Source organism: Somniosus microcephalus, unplaced genomic scaffold (assembly GCF_052327205.1).
Source record: "Somniosus microcephalus isolate GS21.2 unplaced genomic scaffold, FLI_Smic_1.0 unresolved_chr3, whole genome shotgun sequence".
NCBI lineage: Eukaryota > Metazoa > Chordata > Chondrichthyes > Squaliformes > Somniosidae > Somniosus > Somniosus microcephalus.
In genome coordinates this window covers 52,083,251-52,108,276 of record NW_028225181.1, presented here as the reverse complement: position 1 = coordinate 52,108,276, position 25,026 = coordinate 52,083,251, and the positions used below count along the sequence as shown (strand labels likewise).

General features: G+C 47.9%; 2 long non-coding RNA genes across 2 annotated transcripts; one reads left to right on the top strand and one right to left on the bottom strand.

The window, feature by feature from the left end:
• The first annotated feature begins 409 nt into the window (after nucleotides 1-409).
• On the top strand, nucleotides 410-3,516 carry LOC147091439 (uncharacterized). Its single transcript, XR_015075210.1, has 2 exons — nucleotides 410-526; nucleotides 2,341-3,516. It is a non-coding gene; the product is annotated as an uncharacterized LOC147091439 (long non-coding RNA).
• Nucleotides 3,517-21,428: 17,912 nt separating this feature from the next.
• Nucleotides 21,429-24,779, bottom strand: LOC147091438 (uncharacterized). The gene is made up of 3 exons (XR_015075208.1): nucleotides 24,668-24,779; nucleotides 23,244-23,359; nucleotides 21,429-21,623 (listed from the first exon to the last, which is right to left on the bottom strand). It is a non-coding gene; the product is annotated as an uncharacterized LOC147091438 (long non-coding RNA).
• Nucleotides 24,780-25,026: the final 247 nt, after the last annotated feature.

The following is a 25,026-nucleotide window of genomic DNA, read 5'->3' as shown; positions in this document are numbered from 1 at the left end:
CTCTGTCTCTCTATTTCCTCTCTCTCTCTCTGTCTCTCTCTTTCCTCTCTCTCTCTCTGTTTCTCTCTCGCCTTCTCTCCCTGATTCTCAGTCTCACTGTCTCGCTCTTCTCCTTGCTCTCTCTCTCTCTCTCTCTCTCTCTGAGTGATGGGGCAGAGGTGTGAGGGAATGCCGCACAGAGAGACAAGCGATCACATAGGGAGAGGGAACAAAAGCAGGCGAGAGAACGGAGGGCAGAGAACGAATATACAGAGAGAGCAGCCTGGACACAAGAGGGGTGAGATAAAAAGTGATTAAAGGAGATGGAAAGGAAAGAGCGAATGTAAAATGGGGGAAAGAGAGCATGAAATGGAGGGGAGCAAGAGTTCTAAATACATCCCGTGACCTGCGCTAATCTCTCAGCGTGTTTAACCTTTTGAAGTTGTGACTGTTGTTTTTAGATATTCAGTACAAGCGGATTGATGTGCAGATCACTTCAATGACAAAACTCGATGATGAAACGGCGAAGAGAATCGCTGTGGAGAGGGTGAGAGACTGCACTGCACTGAGAGCAAACACAGGGCGACTGCAGATCCTCCCTCTCGCTGTCTGAATTCACTGATGGGCATCAACACATCAGATATGTAACCAGCTCCACTTCCCCCTCTGGATATCATCCTGTCACCCAGACCACCTCATTCATAGAGCTGTGGGACAGCGCAGCTCGAGGGGCTGAATGGGCACCTCCTGTTCTTGTGTAATAAGCTCGAGGGGATGATTGGCCTCCTCCAGGTCCTATGTAATAGGCTCGAGGGGATGATTGGCCTCCTCCTTCGCCTGTGTAACAGGCTCGAAGGGCTGAACGACCTTCTCCTGGTCCTATGTACTTGGCTTGAGGGCCTGAATGCCCTCCTCCTGTTCCTGTGTAACAGGATCGAGGGGCTGAATGGGCTCCTCAGGTTCCTGTGTATCAGGATCAAGGGGCTGAATGGCCTCCTCCTGTTGCTGTGTAACAGGCTCGAGGGGCTGAATCACCTCCTCCTGGTCCTATGTAATAGGCTCGAGGGGATGATTGGCCTGCTCCTTCGCCTGTGTAATAGGCTCGAAGGGCTGAAAGACCTTCTCCTGGTCGTATGTACTAGGCTTGAGGGCCTGAATGCCCTCTTCGTATTCCTGTGTAACAGGTTCGAGGGGCTGAATGGGCTCCTCAGGTTCCTGTGTATCAGGATCAAGGGGCTGAATGGCCTCCTCCTGTTCCTGTGTAACAGGCTCGAGGGTCTGAATGGCCTCCTTCTGTTCCTGTTCAACAGGCTCGAGGGGCTGAATGGTCTCCTCCTGTTCCTGTGTAACAGGCTCGAGGGGATGAATGGCCTCATCCTGTTCCTGTGTAGCAGGTTCGAGGGCTGAATGACCTCCTCCTGTTCCTGTGTAATAGGCTGTAGGGGCTGGATGGCCTCCTCCTGTTCCTGTGTAACAGGCTGGAAGGGCTGAATTGCCTCCTCCTGTTCTTTTGTAGCAGGTTCGAGCGCAGAACTGCCTCCTCCTGCTCCTGTGTAATAGGCTGTAGGGGCTGAATGGCCTCCTCATGTTCCTGTGTGACAGGCTCGAGGGGCTGAATGGCCTCCTCCTGTTTCTGTGTAACAGGCTCGAGGGGCTGAATGGCCTCCTCATGTTCCTGTGTAACAGGCTCGAGGGGCTGAATTGCCTCCACCTGTTCCTGTGTAACAGGCTCGAGGGGCTGAATGGCCTCCTCTTGTTCCTGTGTAACAGGCTCGAGGGCCTGAATGACCTCCTCCTGTTCCTGTGTAACAGGCTCGAAGGGCTGAATGGCCTCCTCCTGTTCCTGTGTGACAGGCTCTAGCGGCTGAATGGCCTCCTCCTGTTCCTGTGTAACAGGCTCGTGGGGCTGAATGGCCTCCTCATGTTCCTGTGTAACAGGCTCGAGGGGCTGAATGACTTGCTGAGGGTAGGATCAAATCACTTTGTCGCTCATTTTCTCTGTGTCTCTCTCTCCCCCTCTGTCTCTTCCTCTCTCTGTATGTCGCTGTTTCTCCCCCATTCTATCCCTCACTGTCTCTCTCTCTCTGCCTGTCTGTCTCTCTCCCTGTTTCTCACACACCCTCTGTTCTCTCTCTCTCCATCTGTCTCTATCTTTCTCTCTCTGACTCTGTCTTTCTCTCTCTTTCACTGTCTCTCTCTGTCTATCTCTCTCTTGCTCTCTCTCTGTCACTGTCTCTGTCTCTATATTTCTCATACATTGTCTATCTCTGTCACTGTCTCTCTCTGTCTATCTCTCTGTCTATCTCTCTTCCCTCCCCATCCTTGCTGCAACACTCATCCTTTCTCCTGTCTGTGATGTAGGTGAAGCTGATGTTGAAGGATCAATGTGCGAACGAGGGGTTCGATTTGAGTCCGGATGACCTTGAGTGCTCGGTTGTGGAAGAATGAAGGTGACCGACCATATCAGCGAGCGCCCGGAGCCCGTGATCCCGTCTCCGTGTGTTTCACAGCCTCGCTCGATTACGGCTCTGCCTCACCTTCAACTTGTTTAACCCAAGGAAACTGTCAGCAAAGGGTTAATCTCCAACTAGGTGTGTGCTATTCTTATATCGCTATTGATTCCTCTTCATACTGCAGGGGTGTGGGAGCTTGTAGCCTTTGCTGTGTTAAATACCATTCCATTTTTAAGTAGTGACCACTGGGCTGCTGAACCGAGACTGACCGTAGAGATCTGGCCCAGTTCAGGAGGAAGTGATCTCCTGCTTAATGAGGGAACTTCATTGAAGACCTACCATTGTGTAGAGATTCCTAAGCTTCAGGGAGCATTCAGCACTGATAACAGGTGCAAGGGCAACAGATAGTCGTGGTAAAAGGAGAACCTCTGTGTAGATCTCATCTTTTTAATTGGGGTTTCAGCAGAGTGGGGGAAATAGTTGGTTCTGGACTTTACAGAATCAAACATTTAATTATAAGTAAAGATTTTATTTGGTAGAATAGCAATTATGTGTGAAAAAAGCTAAATGCTTGATAAGATAACGAAGTAAATAAGTTATACCGAGCTCATGAGCCCAGTGGAAACAGTAAGGACACCAGCTTTATTAACTGAAGTTACTGATAAGGGGCGGGTCCTGTGAGATTCTCCTTATCCGGAGTTTTATTCCCGAGGAAGTGGGAAGCGAGATGTTCCCATCTTCACCCACGTCAATCAATAGAAGTGTTGTAAAATTACCCATTGGTCACCATTCTGCAGTGTAAAGGTGGAAAACTGCACACGTGAGGCAGACATGGTCAGGGCTGTGTAGCTTCTACTGATGGACATTTGGACAAGGGAACCTGTAGCTTAGAAAGGAATGAATAAAGTGGCAGAGAGTAATGAGGATTTCGATTGCAATGGTTTGAAGGGCCTGAATACTGAGCTCAGAAATGTAATCCATTTGATTCCCTGACGATCGGGTGTGTTTGGAAGCCTGATCTTTTTAGTGTATGTTTATTTGCTATTGCATGATCTGTATGCTCAATAAATCTTTGAACTCTTAATCTGAACGTTTCAAGAAGCTTATTGATATTGGAGAAATGGCTTGATCATCTGATCATGAGAAACCTGTGTTGTTTCGGTAAGGAACACTCGCTGTTAGATGATTGGTGATGTCTGGGATCAGATGGGATACTACAGTAACTGGTGGGCCGGTCCCCCATTCCCAGCACCTCGTGCTGCTCCATTGTATTTTGCTCAATGTGGGCATATTGGCAAATCCATCTGACTCAAGGGGTTAAATAGGAACACAGGATCAGGAGTAGGTGGTTCAGCCCATCGAGCCTGTCCCACATTCAATGAGATCATGGCTCATCTGTATCCTAACCCGATTTGCCCACCTTGGTTCGATATCCCTAAATACCCTTACTTAACACAACATTCCGTTTTGAAATGTGTAACTGAACTCTAACAGCTACATGTTTTTGGGGGAGGGATCTCCAGGTTTCCACTAACTTTTTTGTGAATAATTGCTTCCTGACATCACCCCTGAACGGCCTAGCTCTAATTTTGTGGTTGTGCTCCCTTTTTCTGGACGTAGTTTCTCTCTATCTACACTATCAACTCCTTTAATCATCTTAAACACCTCAAGTAGATCACCCGTTAACCTCCTACACTTGAGGGAATACTTGTCCAGTCTCTGCACCCCTTCCTCATAATTTACCCCTTTTAGCCCCGGTATCATTCTGGTGAATCTGCGCTGCACCCCCTCCAAGTTCAATTCATCCTTCCTGAGGTGCGGTGCCCAGAACTGAACACAGTTTCTCCAGATGGGTCTGACCAGAGCTTCATACAACTGTAGCATAAATCCAGCTCTCTGTATTTCAGCCCCCTTTGAGATAAAGCCTAACATTTCATTAGCCTTGTAATTATTTTACCAAAAAATGAATCTGCAATAATGTTATTGCAGCAAACAATCAGTCAATCTATGGAACAGGATCCCCAGGGAGATGCTGGAAGCAGATATTCCCTGCACATTGAAGAGACTTCTCTTGCGGAAAGTGTATCAGTAACTTGAGACATGACATGTGATAAGTGTAGCGTGGCTGGGGAGGAACAGGTGACTTTGGATCTATGGTTCCCAAAGCTCTCCACCACTGTGGGGTTTCCTCATCTCATGTCTGGGTCTGCTGTAGGCTAATTGAATGAGATTGATTGCTGTGATTAGTCAACAACTCCATTATCATTGTACCCTGCGCCTACCAGGATGGGAGAAGGTGAATTAGATGGATCTTGGTTTTTGTTCCTCCAGCAATGCCAATGGAATGGACCTGATTTGGTACCAGTTTGGCTCAGATGGGGAAAAAAGTCCCTGATGATCCTTCAACAGCCCACTCTGCTTTGTTCTCCTGCAGGCTTCCACCCAGTTACTCAACTCGCCCCTAAGCTGATCTTATAGTCAATGTGAATCCCACCCCCTTTGAGTCACACCTAGCTTAAAGGAAGATGGTTGTGGAGGTCAATGACCTCAGCCACAGGACATCGCTGCTGGAGTGCCTCAGGGCAGTGCCCTAGGCCCAAACATCTTCAGCTGCTTCATGAATGACCTTCCCTCCAACATAAGGTCAGAAGTGGGGATGTTTGCTGTTGATTACCCAGTGCTCAGCTCCATTCGCTACTCCTCTGATAATTAAGCAGTCCGTGCCCACATGCCGCAAGTGCTGGACCACATTCAGGTTGGAGCTAATAAGTGGCAAGTAACTTTCCCGCCACACAAGAGGCATCTCCAACAAGAGAGTGTATAAGCACCACCCCTTGACATTTACTTGCATTACTATCGATGAATCCAACACCAGCAACATCGTGGGTTATCCCACGGCCAGAACCTTAACGGAAACAGCCACATAAATGCTGTAGCTACAAGAGCAGATCAGAGGCTGGGTTTTTCCGAGTGTCTCATTTTGTTTCTCCCCAAATCCTTTCCTCCGTTTACAAGGCAAAAGTCAGGAGTGTGATGGAATGCTCTCCACTTGCCTGGATGAGTGCAGCTCCAACAACACTCAAGAAGGTCGACACCATCCAGGACAAAATATCCTGCTTGTTTGGCACCCCATCCATCACCTTAACATTCACTCCCTCCTCCACCGGCACACCATGGCTGCAGTGTGTACCATCTACAAGATGCACTGCAGCAACTCGCCAAGGCTTCTGTGGCAGCACCTCCGAAACCCGCGACCTCTTCCACATAGAAGGACATGGCAGCAGGCACATGGGTGAACGACCACCTCCCAATCACGCAGGCTGACTTGGAAATATATCGCCATTAATTCAACATCTTTTGGACCAAATCCTGGAATTCTCCCCGCCGCCACCGCCCCCTCCCACCCCGCCTCCCAGCCCCACCACCATAACAGCACTGCGTACTGCAGCGGCTCACCACCGCCTACTCAAGAGCAACTGAGGATGGACAATAAATGATGGCCTTGCCAGCGACGCCCACATCCCGTGATTGAATAAGGAAAAAATGGAAACAGAACAGCTCCCAGCATAGCTCGGCTGGGGCTCAGCATGATCCAGATCACCGCCAATCACGGTTACCCCGCTCCTTGCTTCCATATTTCCACTGGCTCAGCTACATTCCCCGTCGAGTCTAGAATTGTACCCGCGGACGATCTCTAAGACCGTGTGGTTTATATGAGGACAGAGAATAGGAATAAACGGGTAATTTTCAGGTTGGCAGACTGTTATTGTGGGTGCTGCAAGGATCAATGCTGGGGCTTTAGCTATTTACAATCTATATGAATGATTTAGATGAAGGACCGAGTGTAAAGTGTACAAATTTGCTGATGATACAAAGTTAGGTGGGAAAATGAGCTGCGAGGTGGACATAAAGAGCCTGCAAAGGGACATAAACAAGTTAAGTGAGTGGGAAAGAAGGTGGCAGATGGAGTATAATGTGGGGAAGTGTGAGGTTATTCATTTTGGTAGGAAGAATAGAAATAAAGAATATTTTTAAATGTTGGGGAACCTTTAAATGTTGGTGTTCGAAGGGATTTTGGATGTCCTTGTACAAAAAACACTGAAAGTTAACATGCAGGTATAGCCAGCAATTCGCAAGGCTAATAGTATGTTGGCATTTAATACAAGGTGTTGGAGGAAAATTTAAAATGGCACCGTAGTGCCCGCTGAAATACTTGACATTTATTGACATTTTGCAGACACTGGCATAACAGACAGCTGACTTGATCTGCTTGCACCAACTTGTGATGTCACTTGTACAGACGTAAGACAGGAACGGCTAGTCAACTGTTGGGGTGAAACTGTAAGAGCGAAAAATTATGTTTAGGAAGGGGGAGGGTGAACAGCCAATGGTCGTGGTCCACATTGGTACCAACGACATAGGTAAAAAGAGGGATGAGGTCCTGCATCAAGAATTTAGGGAGCTAGGTAACAGATTAAAGAGCAGGACCTCAAAGGTTGTAATCTCTGGATTACTCCAAGTGCCACGTGCTAGTAAGTATAGGAATGGGAGGATAGAGCAGATGAATGCATGGCTAAAGAGTTGGTGTAGGGGGGAGGGTTTTACTTTCCTGGATCACTGGGCCTGCTTCTGGGAAAGGTGGGACTTGTACAAGTCGGACGGGTTGCACCTGAACCAGAGCGGGACAAATATCCTTGCGGGGAGGTTTGCTAGCACTGTTGGGGGGGGTTTAAACTAACTTGGCAGGGGGATGGGATACAGAGGGGAGCTGAAATAGGGGGGGATGTGCTGCCAATTATAGAGAAAAAAACAAGTCAGCTTGGTAGACAGGGCAAATATATAAGGGCAAGGCTGGATGGCATCTATTTTAATGCAAGGAGTCTTGCAAATAAGGCGGATGAACTGAAGGTGTTGATAAACACATGGGAGTATGATATTGTTGCTATCACGGAGACATGGTTGAGGGAAGGGCAAGACTGGCAGCTCAGTATTCCGGGGTACAGAATCTTCAGGCGAGACAGAGGGGGAGGTATAAGAGGAGGGGGTGTCGCAATATTAATTAAGGAGTCAATTACTGCAGTAAGGAGGGATGATATATTAGCAGGGTCCTCTAATGAGGCCATATGGGTGGAGCTTAAAAACAAAAAGGGGGCAAGCACTTTGCTGGGAGTGTACTATAGGCCTCCAAACAGTCAGGGGGAGATAGAGGAACAGATATGTAGGCAAATCTCAGAGAAATGTGCAAATAATAGGGTAATAATAATGGGGGATTTCAACTTCCCCAATATTAACTGGGATAGTCAGAGTGTGAAAGGCTCAGAGGGTGTAGAATTCTTAAAGTGCATCCAGGAGAGCTTTTTGAGCCAGCATGTAGAAAGTCCTACAAGAGAGGGGGCGGTACTGGACCTAATTCTAGGGAATGTGGCCGGCCAAGTGGAAAAAGTGCTAGTAGGTGAGCACTTTGGTGATAGTGACCATAATATGGTAAGATTTAAGGTGGCCATGGAAAAGGACAGGGATGGGCCGGAAATAAAGGTTCTAAATTGGGGGAAGGCCGATCTTAATAGGATAAGGCAGGATCTGGCCAAAATGGACTGGGATCAGCTACTTGTAGGAAAATCCGCATCGGAGCAATGGGAGGCTTTCAGAAGGGAGATTGAGATCATACAATGGCAACATGTTCCCGTAAAGGTCAAGGGTGGTTCCAAAAACCACAGGGAGCCTTGGATGTCAGGGGATATACGAGAATGGATTTGGAAAAAAAGGAGGGCTTTTGGTAGATACAAAAGGCTAAAGGCGGAGGAAGCCCTAGAGGAGTACAAAAAGTGCAGGGGGATACTTAAAAAAGAAATTAGGAGATCAAGGAGGGGCCATGAAATAACACTGGCGAGCAAAATAAAGGAAAATCCGAAGATGTTTTATAAGTATATTAAGGGTAAGAGGATAACTAGGGAAAAAATAGGGCCCATTAGGGACAAAAGTGGCAATCTGTGTGTGGAGCCGGAAGATGTAGGAGGGGCTCTAAATGAATTTTTTGCATCTGTTTTCACTATGGAGAAGGACGATGTAGACATAGAAATAGGGCGGGGGGACTGTGATATGCTCGAACATATTAACATCGAGAGGGAGGAGGTATTGGCGGTTTTAGCTGGCCTAAAAATGGATAAATCCCCAGGCCCGGATGAAATGTATCCCAGGCTGCTGTGTGAGGCAAAGGAGGAGATTGCGGGGGCTCTAACACATATATTCAGGACCTCTCTGGCCACAGGGGATGTGCCAGAGGACTGGAGAACCGCTAATGTAGTACCATTATTCAAGAAGGGTAGTAGGGAAAAAGCGGGGAACTACAGGCCAGTGAGCCTAACATCAGTGGTAGGAAAATTATTGGAAAAAATCCTGAGGGACAAAATTTGTCTCCACTTGGAGAGGCAAGGATTAATCAGGGATAGTCAACATGGCTTTGTCAAGGGAAGATCATGTCTGACTAATTTGATTGCATTTTTTGAGGGGGTGACTAGGTGTGTGGATGAGGGTAACGCAGTGGATGTGGTATACATGGATTTCAGTAAGGCCTTCGATAAAGTCCCGCACAGGAGACTGGTCAAGAAGGTAAGAGCCCATGGAATCCAGGGTGCCTTGGCACATTGGATACAAAACTGGCTTAGTGGCAGAAGGCAGAGGGTGATGGTCGAAGGTTGTTTTTGTGACTGGAAGCCTGTGGCCAGTGGGGTACCACAGGGATCGGTGCTGGGTCCCTTGCTGTTTGTGGTCTACATTAATGACTTGGATATGAATGTAAAGGGTATGATCAGTAAGTTCGCGGATGATACAAAAATTGGTAGGGTGGTAAATAGCGAGGAGGGTAGCCTCAGTCTGCAGGACGATATAGATGGGTTGGTCAGATGGGCGGAACAGTGGCAAATGGAATTTAACCCGGAAAAGTGCGAGGTGATGCACTTTGGGGGGACTAACAAGGCAAAGGAATACACAATGAATGGAAAGAGCCTAGGTAAGACGGAGGGTCAGAGGGATCTGGGTGTGCAAGTACACAGATCCCTGAAGGCGGCGGAACAGGTGGATAAGGTGGTAAAAAAGGCATATGGGATACTTGCCTTCATTAGCCGAGGCATTGAATATAAGAGCAAGGAGGTTATGATGGAGCTGTATAAAACACTGGTTAGGCCACAGCTGGAATACTGTGTGCAGTTCTGGTCGCCACACTACAGGAAGGATGTGATCGCGTTAGAGAGGGTGCAGAGGAGGTTCACCAGGATGTTACCAGGGCTGGAGCGCTTCAGCTATGAAGAGAGACTGGGCAGATTGGGTTTGTTTTCCTTGGAGCTGAGGAGGCTGAGGGGGGACATGATTGAGGTGTGCAAAATTATGAGGGGCATAGATAGGATGGATGCTGAGGAGCTTTTTCCCTTAGTAGAGGGGTCAATAACTAGGGGGCATAGATTCAAGGTAAAGGTCGGGAGGTTTAGAGGGGATTTGAGAAAGAACTTTTTCACCCAGAGGGTGGTTGGAGTCTGGAACTCACTGCCTGAAAGGGTTGTGGAGGCAGAAACCCTCACAACATTTAAGAAGCATTTGGATGTGCACTTTAAATGCCATAGCATACAAGGCTACGGGCCAAATGCTGGAATATGGGATTAGATTAGACAGGGCTTGATGGCCGGCGCGGACACGATGGGCCGAAGGGCCTCTATCCGTGCTGTATTACTCTATGACTCTATGAACAAGGGAGGTAACGGGTGTTTAAGGGCAGGGTTATGCAACTGGCAGGACATAGGTATCACTGTGAGAATAGGGTTGCGAAATACCAACATGTCACATGAAAGAAGCTAGCTAACAGTAACATAATTAAGTTGTTTGTGAAAGAAGCTAGCTAACGGTATAATAATATAATTAACTTGTTTCTGACAGAATGTGATTAAGGGTTGCTAAGGTATCGGATTGGCCAAAGTTGAAGGATGCTAAAGTACCAGATTGGCCAAGGAATTAATGTAATAACTGCTGGTATGGTACCTTTCCTGTTTTTAAACTGTATAAAAGAAGCTCGGCTACTATTGTAAAACCCAGAAGCTGGCAGCTGAGACCGCGGGGTCTCCTGTTCTTCTTCTCCCAGAGCGCTCTGTACATTAAACTGTGCATTTTTACTTCTCTCAAACTGTTTGGTTGTGTGAGTTTTTTCACGTAAGTCTAAGTTGGGTAATGTGTCGACCTCGTATATCACTTGGCCCGCTCAGAAAGTCTTGCTGCTATTGTACAGGGCTTTCGTGAGACCACACCTGGAGTACTGTGCACAGTTTTGGTCTCCGTACCTAAGGAAGGATATACTTATCTTAGAGGGGGTGTAACGAAGGTTCCCTCGAATGATTCCTTCGATGAGAGGGCTGTCGTATGAGGAGAAATTGAGTAGAATGGGTCTCTACGCTCAGTTGGTTAGAAGAATGAGAGCTGATCTCATTGAAACATATAAGATTCTGAAGGGATTGACAGGGTATACGTTGAGAGGCTGGTTCCCCTGGCTGGAGTGTCTTGAATTAGGGGTCATAATCTCAGCATAAGGGGTCGGCCATTTATGACAGAGCTGAGAAGAAATTGTTTCACTCAGAGGGTTGTGAATCTTTGGAATGCTCTAGTTCAGAGGGCTGTGGAATCTCTGTCGTTGAGTATATTCAAGGCTGAAATATGTAGGTTTTTGGACTCTCGTGGAATCAAAGATTATGTGGATATTGCGAGAAGGTGGTATTGAGGTCGAACATCAGCCATGATCTGATATAATGGTGGAGCAGGCTCGAGGGGCCGAATGGCCTACTCCTGCTCATATTTCTTACGTTCTTATAAGGTGTTTCTGGTCCCACTTTCACCCCGCGTCCTGCTTTCCTGGAACAGGATGAAGCATTCTCATCTAACTCTCTCTCTCTCTCTTCATCTCGCTCTGCGTCTCTCTCCCTCTCACCCTTTATCTCTCTCTCTCTTTCCCCACTTGGTCCATTTCCCTCTCTCTCTCTCTCTCTCTCTCTTTATCTCACTCCCTATGTCCCTGTCTCTTTACTCCTCTTTCTCTGTCTCTCTCTTTCTCAATCTTTCCCGTTCTCTCTCTCTCTCACTCTGACTGGTCTATGCGGAGGGTATTGACAAGATGGCGGACAGGATGGTGGTGCCGGCAGTGGCCATGTTGATGATCACATCAGCGGGATGAGGTCACTTCCTGTGAGACGCACCGAGCCCACATTCCCCGCACAATCGGCGGACCTGAAATCTTAACACCGGCTTCCCCTCATTCCTTTCCAATTCACCATTTCATTCCCTCGTCTCCCATTTATTTCCCTCGTCTCTCATTTCATTCCCCTTCCCACATTTCTTTCCCCCTTCTCCCCCTGTCATTCCTACTTCTCCACAACTGTGCTGTTGGGAGGGTTTAAACTAATTTGGCTGGGAGATTGCCAACAGGATGAAACATTTGAGGAGGAGAAAAAAGGTGCACAGATGACTGGGAGAGGCAAGTAGCACTAGAGTATAGAGTCGTTCAGAAATAGGAGGGATCAGACTGGAGGCAATTGCGAGGCAGTCTATCATGGGGTTGGAGTGCATGTACATAAATGGCGTGTGGTAAATAAGGTTGGTGACCAGCAGGCACAAGTCACCACATGCGAGTATGATACAGTGGCAATAACAGAGACCTGGCTCCAAGAAGGGGCGGATTAGGAACTTAATATTCCTGGCTACAAGCTATTCAGGAAAGATAGGGAAGCATAGAAAGGAGCGTGTGTAGCAGTATTGATTAAAGTAACTATTACAGCACTGGACAGGGATGAGGTAGATGAGGGACCAAAGACAGAATCTATTTGGTTAGAATTAAGCAACAAAAAAGGAGATATTAAGCTTCTCGGTGTACACTGTAGGCCAACAAATAGTGGGAAGGAGATAAATTGAGCAAATTTGCAGGCCAATTGCTGAAAGATGCATGAATTACAGGGTAGTGATAAAGGGAGACTTCAATTATCCTAATATAGTCTGTAATTGAAACAGTGTAAAGGGCAAAGAGGGGGAGGTAATCCTCAAATGTGTACAAGGGAACTTTCCTGGCCAGTCCAACGAGGAAGGAATCAGTGCTGGATCTAGTTCTGGGACATGAACGGAGGAAGTGATGCATGTTTCAGTCGGGGGGGGGGTTACGAGAACAGTGATCATATCATCATAATTGCCCAGGTGCTTTGGAATTGAAGGTTGGTCGGCGAAACAGTTATTGAACAACAGGAGGATTTCAAAGAGGAGGTGGTTCAGCTACAGGCTAGAAATATTCCCATGAGGGGAACTGAAGGGCCTCGAAAGCTCGAGCTCCCTAGATGAAAACAAAAACAACAACTTGCATTTATATAGCGCCTTTAACTTTTTAAAGTAGTTATGTCAGCTGTGGCTCAGTGGGTAGCACTCTCGCCTCTTCTTTGGCTGTAAAGCGCTTTGGGATGTCCTGAGGTCGTGAAAAGCACAATATAAATGCAAGTGTTTCTTTCTTTAAATGTGCCTCTACCACCCATTCAGGCCGTGAATTTCAGAACCGCAGCAACCTCTGGGTGAAAAAATGTTCGCCTCAAATCCCCTTTAATCCTTCTACCAATTACTTTAGCTCTATGCCCTCTGGTTATTGATCTCATTGCTAGGTGAAATAGGTCCCTCCTAACCACTCTTTCTACGCCCCTCATAATTTTATACACCTCAAATTAAATCACCCCTCAGCCCCTCTGCCCCAAAGAAAACAACACCAGCCTATCTAATCTATCAGCATAGCTAAAATTCTCCCGTCATGGCAACGTTCTATTAAATCTCCTCTCTATCCTCTCCAGTGCAATCACATCTTTCCTGTAATAGAGTCATAGAGTTTTACAGCACAGAAAGAGGCCCTTCGGCCCATCGTGTCTGCGCCGCCCATCCATCCCTGTCCAGTCTAATCCCATTTTCCAGCATTTGGTCCATAGCCTTGTATGCAATGGCATTTCAAGTGCTCATCCAAATGCTTCTTGAATGTTGTGAGGGTTCATGCCTCCACCACCCTTTCAGGCATTGAGTTCCACATTCCAACCACCCTCTGGGTGAAAAAGTTCCTCCTCAAATCCCCTCTAAATCTCCTGCCCCTTACCCTGAATCTATGCCCCCTTGTTATTGACCCCCCCACTAAGGGGAAAAGTTCCTCTTTATCTACCCTATCTATGCCCCTCATTATTTTGTACACCTCAATCAGGTCCCCCCTCAGCCTTCTCTGCTCCAAGGAAAACAACTCCAGCCTGTCCAGCCTCTCTTCATAGCTGAGGCGCTCCATCCCAGGTAACATCCTGGTGAATCTTCTCTGCACCCTCTCCAAAGCAATCACATCCTTCCTATAGTGAGGCGACCAGAACTTTACGCCATACTCTAGCTGTGGCCTAATTAGTGTTTTATGCAGTTGAAGCATAAAATCACTGCTCTTATATTCTATGCCACAGCTAACAAAGGAATATATCCCGTATTTCTTCATAACCATCTCATCTACCTGTCCTGCTTCCTTCAGGGATCTGTGGACCTGCACGCCAAGGCCCCTCACTGCCTCTGCACTTCTCAGTATCCTCCTATTTATTGTGTATTTCCTTACCTCGTTAAACCTCCCCAAATGCATTACCTCACTCTTCTCTAGATTGAATTCCAATTGCAACTTTTCTGCCCACCTGACCAGTCCATTGAAATCTTCCTGCAGCCTACAGCTTTCTTCCTCACTATCAAAAACACAGTCAATTTTTGCATCATCTGCAAACTTCTTAATCATGCCCCCAACATTGAAGTCTAAATCATTGTTGAACACCACAGAAAACAAGGGAACTCGTAATGAGCCCTTTTGAAGTAGTGCCATAGGATTGGAGGAATGCAAATGGTACACCTCTGTTCAAAAAGGGGGAGAGGGATAAAGCAGGCAACTGCAGGCCAGTCAGCCTAATGTCGCTGGTGGGGAAACCTTTAGACACATTAATCCAGAACAACATGAATTTGCACTTGGAAAAGCATGGGCTAATAAATTTAAGTCAGCAAAGATTTATTAAATGCACATCGTGTTTGACTAACTTGATCTTTGATGAAGTGATGGAGAGGTACGATGAGGATAGTGCGGTTGATGTTGTGCACATGGACTTTCAAAAGACATTGAGTAAAGTACAACATAATAGATGTGTTAGAAAAATTAAAGCCCATTGGATTAAATTGACAGTCGCACCACGGATATGACATTTTCTAAGGGACAGCAAACAGAGAGAAGTGGTGAAAGATAGTTCTTGAATTGGATGAAATGTGCAGTGGTGTTTCACAACGGTCGGTGTTGGCATCATTGCTCTGTTTGATATATATTAATGAGCAGGGCTTCGGTACACCGGGCATGATTTCAATGTTTGCAGATGATATAGATCTCAGAAAAGTAGTAATTTATGCGAAGGACAGGAGCAGACTTCAGGAGGACATAGACAGACTAGTGAAATGGGCAGACACAGGGCAGATGAAATTGAACACAGAGAAGTGTGAAGTGATAAACTTTGGTCAGAACAATTATATGGAGAGAAAATAGGATCTAAATGGTCCAATTTAAAATGGGGTGGAATAACAGAGAGACATGTGGTGTATGAACACTAATCTTTTGAATTGGAGGACAAGTTATGAAGGCTAATAAAAAAAATCTTACAGGAACCTTGGCTTTAATAATAGAAGAATAGTGTAGAAAAGCAAGGAGGTTATGCACACTTTAGGAAGGATGTCAAGGCCTTGGAGAGGCTCCAAAAGAGATTTCTGAGAATAGTTCCAGGGAGGATGGACTTCACTTATGTGGAGAAACTGGAGACGCTGCGATTGTTCTCCTTAGAGCAGAGAATGGTAAGAGGAGATTTGATAGCGGAATTCAAAATCATGAAGGGTTTTTGATGGAGTAAACAAGGAGAAAATGTTTCCAGTGGCAGAAGGGTCAATAAACAGAGGACACAGATTTAAGGTGATTGGCAAAAGAACCAGAGGCGAATGGAGGAAATTGTTTTTCTCAGCGAGATGGTGTGATCTGGAACGCGCTGCCTGAAAGGGCGGTGGAAGCAGATTCAACAGTAACGTTCAAAAGGAAATCGGATAAATCACTTGAAGGGAAATGTTTGCAGTTCTATGGGGCAAGAACAGCGGATTGGGATTAAATGGGTAGTACTACCAAAGAGCCGGCACAAACAAGATGGGACGGATGGCATCCTGTTGTGTTATGATACTGTTTTTTCCACTTTCCCAATTGAATTGCCCTTCCCCTATTTCGTTCCCTTTTCCCCTCCATCTGTCTCCCTTCATCTCCCCTTGGTTTCTTCCTCCCCCATCCACTGACTTTCCACAGTTTGGTTCCCTCTTTGATTGACATCAGTGAAATATATTTGCACAACCATAATTCAGTGTTGTCCGCTCGGCTTTAAGGAGAGCTGATGCCCCCTGCTGTTTCTCATTGGTTCCAGCGCCCCGCAGCGCCTCACTCGACTGTCCGTCAAAGCGATATGACGCAATGACGCTGGTCGGGCAATGACTTTCAGAGATAACAACAGAAAATGCTGGAAAAACTCAGCAGGCCAGGCAACATCCGTGGAGAGAGAAATAGCGTCAACGTTTCGGGTCGAAACCCTTCGTCACGACTGAGAAAACACAGGAAATGAAACAGATTAAAGGCCAGTTTGGGGGCTGGGAAATGGGGGTGAAAGAACAAAAGAGAAGTGCAGAGACATTAAGAGGTATTCAAAACCAGACGAGATGGTGATAGGACTGCTGGAGACAAAAGACAGCTCTAGATTAGGTGTGAAATGCGCTGGCAGAATGAGACAGCTGCAATGTGGGAGAGATATAAAGGGAGAAGGGCACAAAACAATAGTGTGGATCAAAAAATACATGTAAAAATGTAATGGGGGCCGAGGTTATGATCTGAAATTGTTGGAATCGATATTGAGTCCGGAAGGCTGTAAAGTGCCTAATCGGAAGGTGACTTTCAGACGTTTGTTGGGGAATGATGCATTAATGCCAGACTGAACTTGAACAGCAAGGCAGCGCTCCGATTGGACAAAGCACGGCAGCGCCCCTCAGCCATTGTTTGGCCCAGTTGTCCATCACAGTGCCGGCGGGAGGCGCGGTCTCAGTGGAGCAGCGATGTGCTGACATTGGTCATAAATAGCAGCAGCCGTTTCTTTGGTTCGCCTACCTGTCCATCAGGGGCCGGGTGGGCAGATGCCCCATTGGAACGGTAGCTCAGGGAGGCGCTGCACTGTGGGATAGCGGTTCAACCGAGCCCGTGACCGTGGAGAGGGGGCGGTTCCTGCGGATCCGTGGGGGCGGCCATGTTGGTGGAGAAGCCTACGCGGTGAGGTCACCTCTGGGTATGGGGAGGGGGAGGGATGAAGGAGGGAGGTGGAGGGGCGAAGGAGGATGGGGGATGGGAGAAGGAGGGAGAAGGAGGGTCCGGAGGGGAGAAGGAGGGAGAGAAGTCGCAGATGAGTGGGCCAGTGAGGGGCAGTGTTGTGGGGCTTGAGGGGGTCGGTGAGATGAAGGCGAGTGGGGCGAGAGAAGTGGGGCAGTGAGGGCCTGGGTGGTGGGGCAGTAAGTGTATGAGTGGGGTGGGGACAGCTGCGCAGTTGGGAGTTGTGGGGGAGGGGTTTGGGGAGAGTAGTGGGGTGCTGAGCGGGAGGGGAGGGGCGTGGGTGGGACGGTTGTGGATGGTGGTGAGGGGGAGAGATCTGGATGGTGAGATGGGGAGTGTGGCGATGAGGGGGAGGGGAGAGAGGCGATGAGGGGGAGGGGAGCTGTGGGGTGAAGGATGGTGAAGAGTGGGAAGCTGAGTAGAGAGGGGAGGGGAGTTGGTTGCTGAGTGTGAGGGGATTGGGGCGCTAAGGTGGAGGGCAGTAGGGCAGTGAGTGGGAGGGGAGAGGAATGGTGAGTGGGAGGGCAGTGGGGCAATATGGGGTTGGGGAGACGGGTGATGAGGGGTTGGGGAGAGGGGTGAATTGTGGGAGGGTAGTGAGTTGGTGAGGAGGAGAATGGGTTGGTGAGGAGTGGGAGGGCATTGGGCAGTGTGGGGACTGGGCGAGATGTTTCGGATGGTGAGGGGGAGGGGAGCAAGTCATTGAGGGTGAGTGGAGTGTGGTTGAGAGATGACAAGTGGCGCGGTGAGTGGAAGTGGAGTGGGGCGCTGAGAGTAATGCAATTGGGAAGGTTACCGGGAAAGGGTGTGGGGTGGTGAGGGAGCAGGGTGGGGCAGTGCTGGATGAGGAGTGGGGTGGTGGTCAGGAGTCGAGTGTGGCGGTTACCAGGGAGGGAAGTGGGAGGGTGACCTTGAGGGGAGTGGACTGCGGAGGGGATTGGGCATGTGGTGTTGAATGGGAGGGAAGTGGGGCGTTGAGTGGTAGGGGAGTGCAGCGGTCAGGGAGAGGGGAGAGAGGCTGGGAGTGGGGGTGGGGAGTCGTTCCGTGAGGGGATGGGGAGTCAGGCGGTGAGCGGTGGTGGAGTAGGGCAATGAGGGCGAGTGGAGTGGGGTGGTGAAGGGGAGGGGAGTGGCGTGGATATGGTGGAGTGGAGTGGGGAGGTTAGGGGGAGTGGAGAGTTGCATTGATTGGGAGGGTATTAGGGTGATGACAGGGAGCGAAGTGGGGTCGGGCGTTGACGGGGAGCGGAGAGGGGCGGTGATTGGGAGGGGTTTGGGGTGATGAGAGGGAGGGGAGTGAGGTGGTGATGGTGAGGGGTGTGGGACAGTAAGTGGAGGGGAGTGGGGCAGTGTGGGGGAGGTGATTGGAGAGGTGAGGTTGTGGTGAGTTGGGCGGTGAGTGGGGTATTGAGGGGGAGGGGAGTTGGGCAGTAAGGTTTAGGGGATTGGTTGGCTGAGGGGGAGTGGAGTGGGGATAATCAGTCCAGGTACTAAGGGACTGATGTGAGGTGTACGCGCAGAGTGGGAACTGAGGTAGTGCATTAGTGTGTAGGCCCACACCGGTTAGTGTGGAACTGGATTCGGGTGTAATCCCAGATTGGGTAGTGAGAGTCTGGAGTGTCGTGTAGATCCAGAGCGGGTAGTGAGGGACTGGAGTCAGGTATAATCCAGACCCTGTAGTGAATGCCTGGAGTCAGCTGTAGGCCCATGACCGGATTGTGAGAGACTGGAGTGAGCTGTGGTGCCAGACCCGGCAGTGAGGGATTGGAGTCCGTTGTAGGTCCAGCTCGGGTTGTGAGGGACTGGAGTCAAGTGTAGGCCTAGATTGGGTAGTGAGTGAATGGAGAGAGGAGTTGGCCTATGTTAGAGAAGGTGTAAATGCGTATGTGGTTACTTATAATTCACTCCTTTAATCAATAGCATTAACAACACTGAATGTCTGATGTCACAGATTTATTAAGCATAAAATAATTGCACACAACAGCCACTGCTTCCGACAAATCCTTGCGAGTTTTAGCCAGATAATCAAACGTGTTACAGTCCCGAGTTCGCTATACAGATTGATCAGATTTTAACACGGTTTCAGTTCTAGCACCCACTGCTTATACCTTCTGCTTACTCCTTCTACATGACAATTGGCCTGTTTCAAAGTTACATCAAGAGGTGTCCTGGATAATGTTTCTGTGAACGCTGATTTAAATTCTGTCCTTGTCCCTACAGATCCCTCACTCCATTTACTTCACTCAACCTCCCTAATTGCCCAGTTTCAAGCTCTGGTGTTTCTCAGGAAGGTTCTTATCTGATCTTCATTGACTCCCGGTCCAGCAAATGATTGATTCAAAAAAAATCTCATCCTTGTTTGAAAATCCCTCCATGCCCTCGACCCCTCCCTATCTCTAACTTCTTCCACCCCTCCGCGATCACTGCAATCCTCCATTTCTGTCCTCTTGCGCACCCCCGATTTTAACCACTCCACCATTGGTGGCCTTGGCCCCAAGCTATGCAATTCCCTCCCTAAACCTCTTCACCTCTCCTGCTGCAAGATCCTCATTAAAACCTGTCCCAATATCTCATGTGGCTCGGCATCAAATGTTGCTGATTTAGGCTCCTGTGAAGCACCTTGGGATGTTTCTCTACGTTAAAGGCGCTGTATAGACGCAAGTTGTTGTTGTAAGTCTTTAAGGCCTCCGTTCCAAGGATTGGGATCTTTCTCTCCACTCTAATCTGATCATTGATACATCGCTGTTTGTGGGAGCTTGCTGTGCACAAATGGGCTGCTACGTTTCCTAAATTACAACTGTGACTACACTTCAAAAAGTACTTCATTGGCTGTTAAGCGCTTTGGACATCCTGAGGCACGATACAGATGCAAATCTTTCTTTCTGTCTATCTTTCTCTCATCAAACAGATGGTTACAACCTTAGTATCACTGTCTGTTTCTCACTGTGTGAAGATATTCCCACTGAAGAATCTTACTTCCCTACTCAACAAACAAAGGCTCAAAGCGACATTACCACAATATAAAGAAACCCCATCACCAGTATTACATTAACACCTCAGGGCAATCTGATTAAACCTTTCCTTCCAAAACCATTTAAAAGCCCCGTTTACAGACTTTTTAAAACCCTTTTAAATTCCTTATAAATCCCTAAAAAACATTTTAAACGCCTTTTAAATCCTACATTAAACTGCTTTTAAACACCATTAAACCCATTAATAAACTCCTTTTAAACATTTCTAAACACCTTATTAAACTCCTATTCAAAATCGTTTAAACTCCTTATTAAACTCCTTTTAAAACCCATTTAAACCCTTTAATAAACTCCTTTTAAACACCTTTTAAACTCCTTTTAAAAACCATTTAAACCCCTTAATAAACTCCTTAATAAGCTCCTTTTAAACTCCTTATTAAACTCCTTTTGAAAACCATTTAAACCCCTTAATAAACTCCTTTTAAACACCTATTAAACTCCTTATTAAACTGCTTTTCGACTCCGTTTAACACATTTTAAATCCTACATTAAACTGCTTTTAAAAACCATTAAACCCATTAATAAACTCCTTTTAAACAACTTCTAAACAGTTGAAATTCCTTTTAAAAACCCTTTAAACCCCTTAATAAACTCCTTTTAAACACCTTTTAAACTCCTTATTAAACTCCTTTTAAAAAACATTTAAACCTCTTAATAAACACCTTTTAAACTCCTTTTAAAAACCTTTAAAATCTCTTATTAAACTCCTTTTAAACTCCTTATTAAACTGCTTTTCGACTCCGTTTAACACATTTTAAATCGCTTTTAAACACCGCACACCACCGCTCCTGGACACTGTCCATTAGGAACAATTCAATGAGAAAACTCAACACAACACACCCCAATATTCCCACCCACTTCAGCCCACACACCCCACCCTCTGACCGCACTCACCCCACCACTTCAAATCACTGACCCCACCTCACCCCACCCACTGACCCTCACCCCCTGACCCAAATCCCTGACACCACTCCTGACCCCACACAACCCACATCCCAGCCACCCAATCCCCACTCATCACACCCACCTCACCCCACTCACCCAAAACCTGACACCACTCCCTGATACCACTCACCCCATCCCAGCCCCTCACACCCCCTCACACCACACCTGCCCCTGACCCCACTCACCCCACATCCCATTCACCCCATCCCCCCCCCACTCCTCCCACCCACCTCATTCCACTCATCCAAAACCTGACACCACCCCCTGACACCACTCACCGCGCCCCAACCCTCACACCACTCATCCCACCCCCACCTCAACACACTGACCCCAGCCCCTGACCACACTCCCTGTGGCCACTCACCCCGGCCCCATAAAACTCACCCCATCCCCCACCCCAATCCCCCATCCCTGACAGCACTCAACCCGAATCCCTACCCTATCCCCTGACCCCACTCATCCCACCCATTTCCCACCACAACTCACCTCAACCCCCACCCCACTCCCTGTCCCCACTCACCCAGCCCCGCCCACCTCACACTATTCACCCCACCCAATCACCCCCATCCTCAACAGCCCCCTCCCCCCCCCCGCTGCTCCTGGACGCTGTCAATGTGCCCAGATTCGGGTTGAAGTTCACCCGCTGTCAATCCCTGATCTGCCGGGTCATTTCCGTTTCTTCTTTCCAGCTTCATCCTCCTGTTCTCCGTGAAACTGCAGCGCGAGTTTCTTGCATGGGAGGTGGTCTTTCAGCATGTCTTGTACCTGGGAATGGACGGATGTCCCTCAGTGAGGTCCAATAGAAAGGTGTCGCAGTTACACCGTACATTAACAGGGGCTCTCAGGGAACATCACCGAGTCCCTAAAACATAGGGAATCCCCTAACATTAACACCAGCGAATCCCCTCCCCCTTAAAACCAGGCGACTCCGCTCCCCTTATCATCACGCCATCCACTCCCCTTACACCAGGGAATCCTCTCCCCCTTAACACCAGAGGACTCCCCTCCACTTAACACCAGATCAATCCCCTCCACTTAACACCAGACGTCGCCTCTCCCCTTAACACCAGGCGACTACCTCCCTCTTAACACAAGGGGACACCCTCCCTCTTAAAACCAGGGATAGCGCTCCACTTAACAAAAGGGGAATCCGCTATCCTTAACACCAGTCCAACTGGGGATGGTTAATCAATCCCAACTGGGAATGTTCATTGAATGCCAACTGGGGATGGTCAATCAAAGGCAACTGGGAATGTTCAATCAATGCCAACTGGCGATGGTCAATCAATGCCAACTGGGAATGGCCAATTAATGCCAACTGGGGATTGTCAATCAATGCTAAGTAGGGATGATCAAACGATGCCAACTGGGGATGATCAAACGATACCAACTGGGGATGATCAAACGATGCCAACTGGGGATGGTCAATCAATGCCAACTGGGGATGGTCAATCAATGCTAAGTAGGGATGATCAAACGATGCCAACTGGCGATGGTCAATCAATGCCAACTGTGGATGGTCAATCAATGCCAACTGGGGATGGTCAATCAATGCCAACTGGGAATGGCCAATTAATGTCAACTGGGGATTGTCAATCAATGCTAAGTAGGGATGATCAAACGATGCCAACTAGGGATGATCAAACGAAGCCAACTGGGGATAGTCAATCAATGCCAACTGGGGATGGTCAATCAATACTAAGTAGGGATGATCAAACGATGCCAAATGGTGATGATCAAACGATGCCAACTGGGGATAGTCAATCAATGCCAACTGGGGATGGTCAATCAATGCTAACTAGGGTTGATCAAACGATGCCAAATGGGGATGATCAAACGATGCCAACTGGGGATGGTCAATCAATGCTAACTGGTGTTGGTCAATCAATGCTAACTAGGGATGATCAAACGATGCCAACTGGGGCTAGTCAATCAATGCCAACTGGAGATAGTCAATCAATGCCAACTGGGGATGGTCAATCAATGCCAACTGGGGATGGCCAATCAATGCCAACTGGGGATGGTCAATCAATGCCAACTGGTGATGGCCAATCAATGCCAACTGGTGTTGGTCAGTCAATGCCAACTAGGTACGGTCAATCAATGCCAACTGGTGTTGGTCAATTAATGCCAACTGGAGTTGGTCAATCAATGACAGCTGGAGTTGGTCAATCATTGTCAACTAGGTACAGTCAATGAATGACAACTGGTGCTGGTCAAATAATGCCAACTGGTGTTGGTCAATCAATGACAGCGGGAGCTGGTCAATCAGTGCTAACTGGTGTTGGTCAGTCAATGACAGCTGGAGTTGCTCAATCAATGCCAACTGGTGTTGGTCAATCAGTGCCGGCACACCCGAGAATGAATGAAGAATAACTCCCTCACCTGCCGGAGATAGGCTTCCTTTTTCGCGGGGGTGTCCAGTTTGTTTTTGCCGATGTACATCACTTGGACCTCGGCACTGACCTTCTCACACTCCTCCTTCGACAACTTCAGCACCCCTGGAACATTAAGTGGAAAAGGCTTCAGCCAAAATGCCCAAACCCCGCCCAATGCCGAGCAGAGTTAGAGGCAGAAATAAAAACCGGGTACAGGGAGGGGGCATAGAGACGGCAAACCCGGAGTGCAGGTCCAACTGAGGACCTTCTGTTCTGGAAGCTGAACCAGGGAACGTGGATCTGTGTGTACAATTCCAGGCCCAGTCGCTGGTTTCACAAAGCACCCTCTGACCCGACCACCACAATTCTCCACAGCAGCTCGAAAAGGCAGCCCCACAGCTACAAATTCCAGGGCACTGGGGAGGGGCAATAAATGAGGACCCACTCCGGCTCCTAACTCCTCACAGTCAAAAGAAGCACAGCAAATGGGAGGGGGAGTGGTTTCAAAGAAAGAGTGAGAAGTTTGGGGCTCTTTTCTCTCGAAAAGAGAAGGCTGAGGGATTACTGGATAGAGGTCTTTAAAATTCTGAAGAGGTTTTGATATGGTAGATGTAAAGAAGATGTTTCCTTTTGTGGGAGCGTCCAGAACTAGTGCGCATACATATAAGATGGCCACTAATAAATCCAACAGGGAATTCAGGAGATACAGGAAACTTTGGTTTGTCCGGAGGTTGTATGTCCGGAAACCTCGATCTAACAGCAGAAATCAGCAGCCGTTTTGGTTAGGTTTTTTTTCTTCTCCTAGCATTTTTATAACAGTCAGGCTCTGGAAAGCATCTCTGTAGCTTAGCAACAGCTTCAGAGACGCTTCCAAGGTACGGGCCCAGTGTTTACAAGCTGTTGCTAAGCAACAGTGTTTGTTGTCAGATACGGCGATGAAAACCTCCGTATTCCTCAACATTAGCGCTGTTCTATCCGGAAGTTTTGATCGATCGGCAGCAGCTCGGTCCCGTCAGTGCCGGATATCACGAAGTTTCCTGTGCTTCTTTACCCAGAGAGTTGTGAGAATGTGGAACATGCTAACAAAGGGAGTAGTTGAGGTGAATAGCATAGATGCATTTAAGGGAAGCTAGATAAACATATGAGGGAGAGAGGAATAGTAGGATATGTTGATAGCGTTAGATGAACAGAGGTGGCAGGAGGCTCGTGTGGAGTGTAAACCCTGGCATGGACCATTTGGGAAGAATGGCCAGTTCTATTCTACGTAGTTAATATTGGGAGAGACTGGGACTGAACTGTCAAATTATAAAGCAGGATATTTGGGAGGTTCCATAGCTGAATGTCCGAGGGTGTCGTCAGGGACTGAATGTTTCCGGGATTGGACCCTGGAATAGTCTGATTGGATGGGTCCTACCAGAAGCCGGCTGATACCTGGCCTTGAATGTCCCTCCTCTGACGGCTTGCACTCAGCTTCTGATGTCGACCCTCCATTGGCTCCACGACTTGTCGTCTTCACCGAATCTGTAATGAAAGATCAGCCACATGGTAACTGGAGGATGGAGAACGAGCCCTGGGTCAAGAGTGGATCTTCCTGCTCGATCTGGGTCTAGCACAGCGCCGGGCCAGGCATTGAACTGATGGGCACCGAGACAAGAGACATTTCAGGACTGAAGGATCAATAGACAGAGAGAGACGGATAAATATATGTAGAGAGAGACAGACATGGGAGAATGAGTTATAGAGACACACAGAGGGAGTCTTGGAAACAGAGAGAGAAAGAGTGAAGGTAG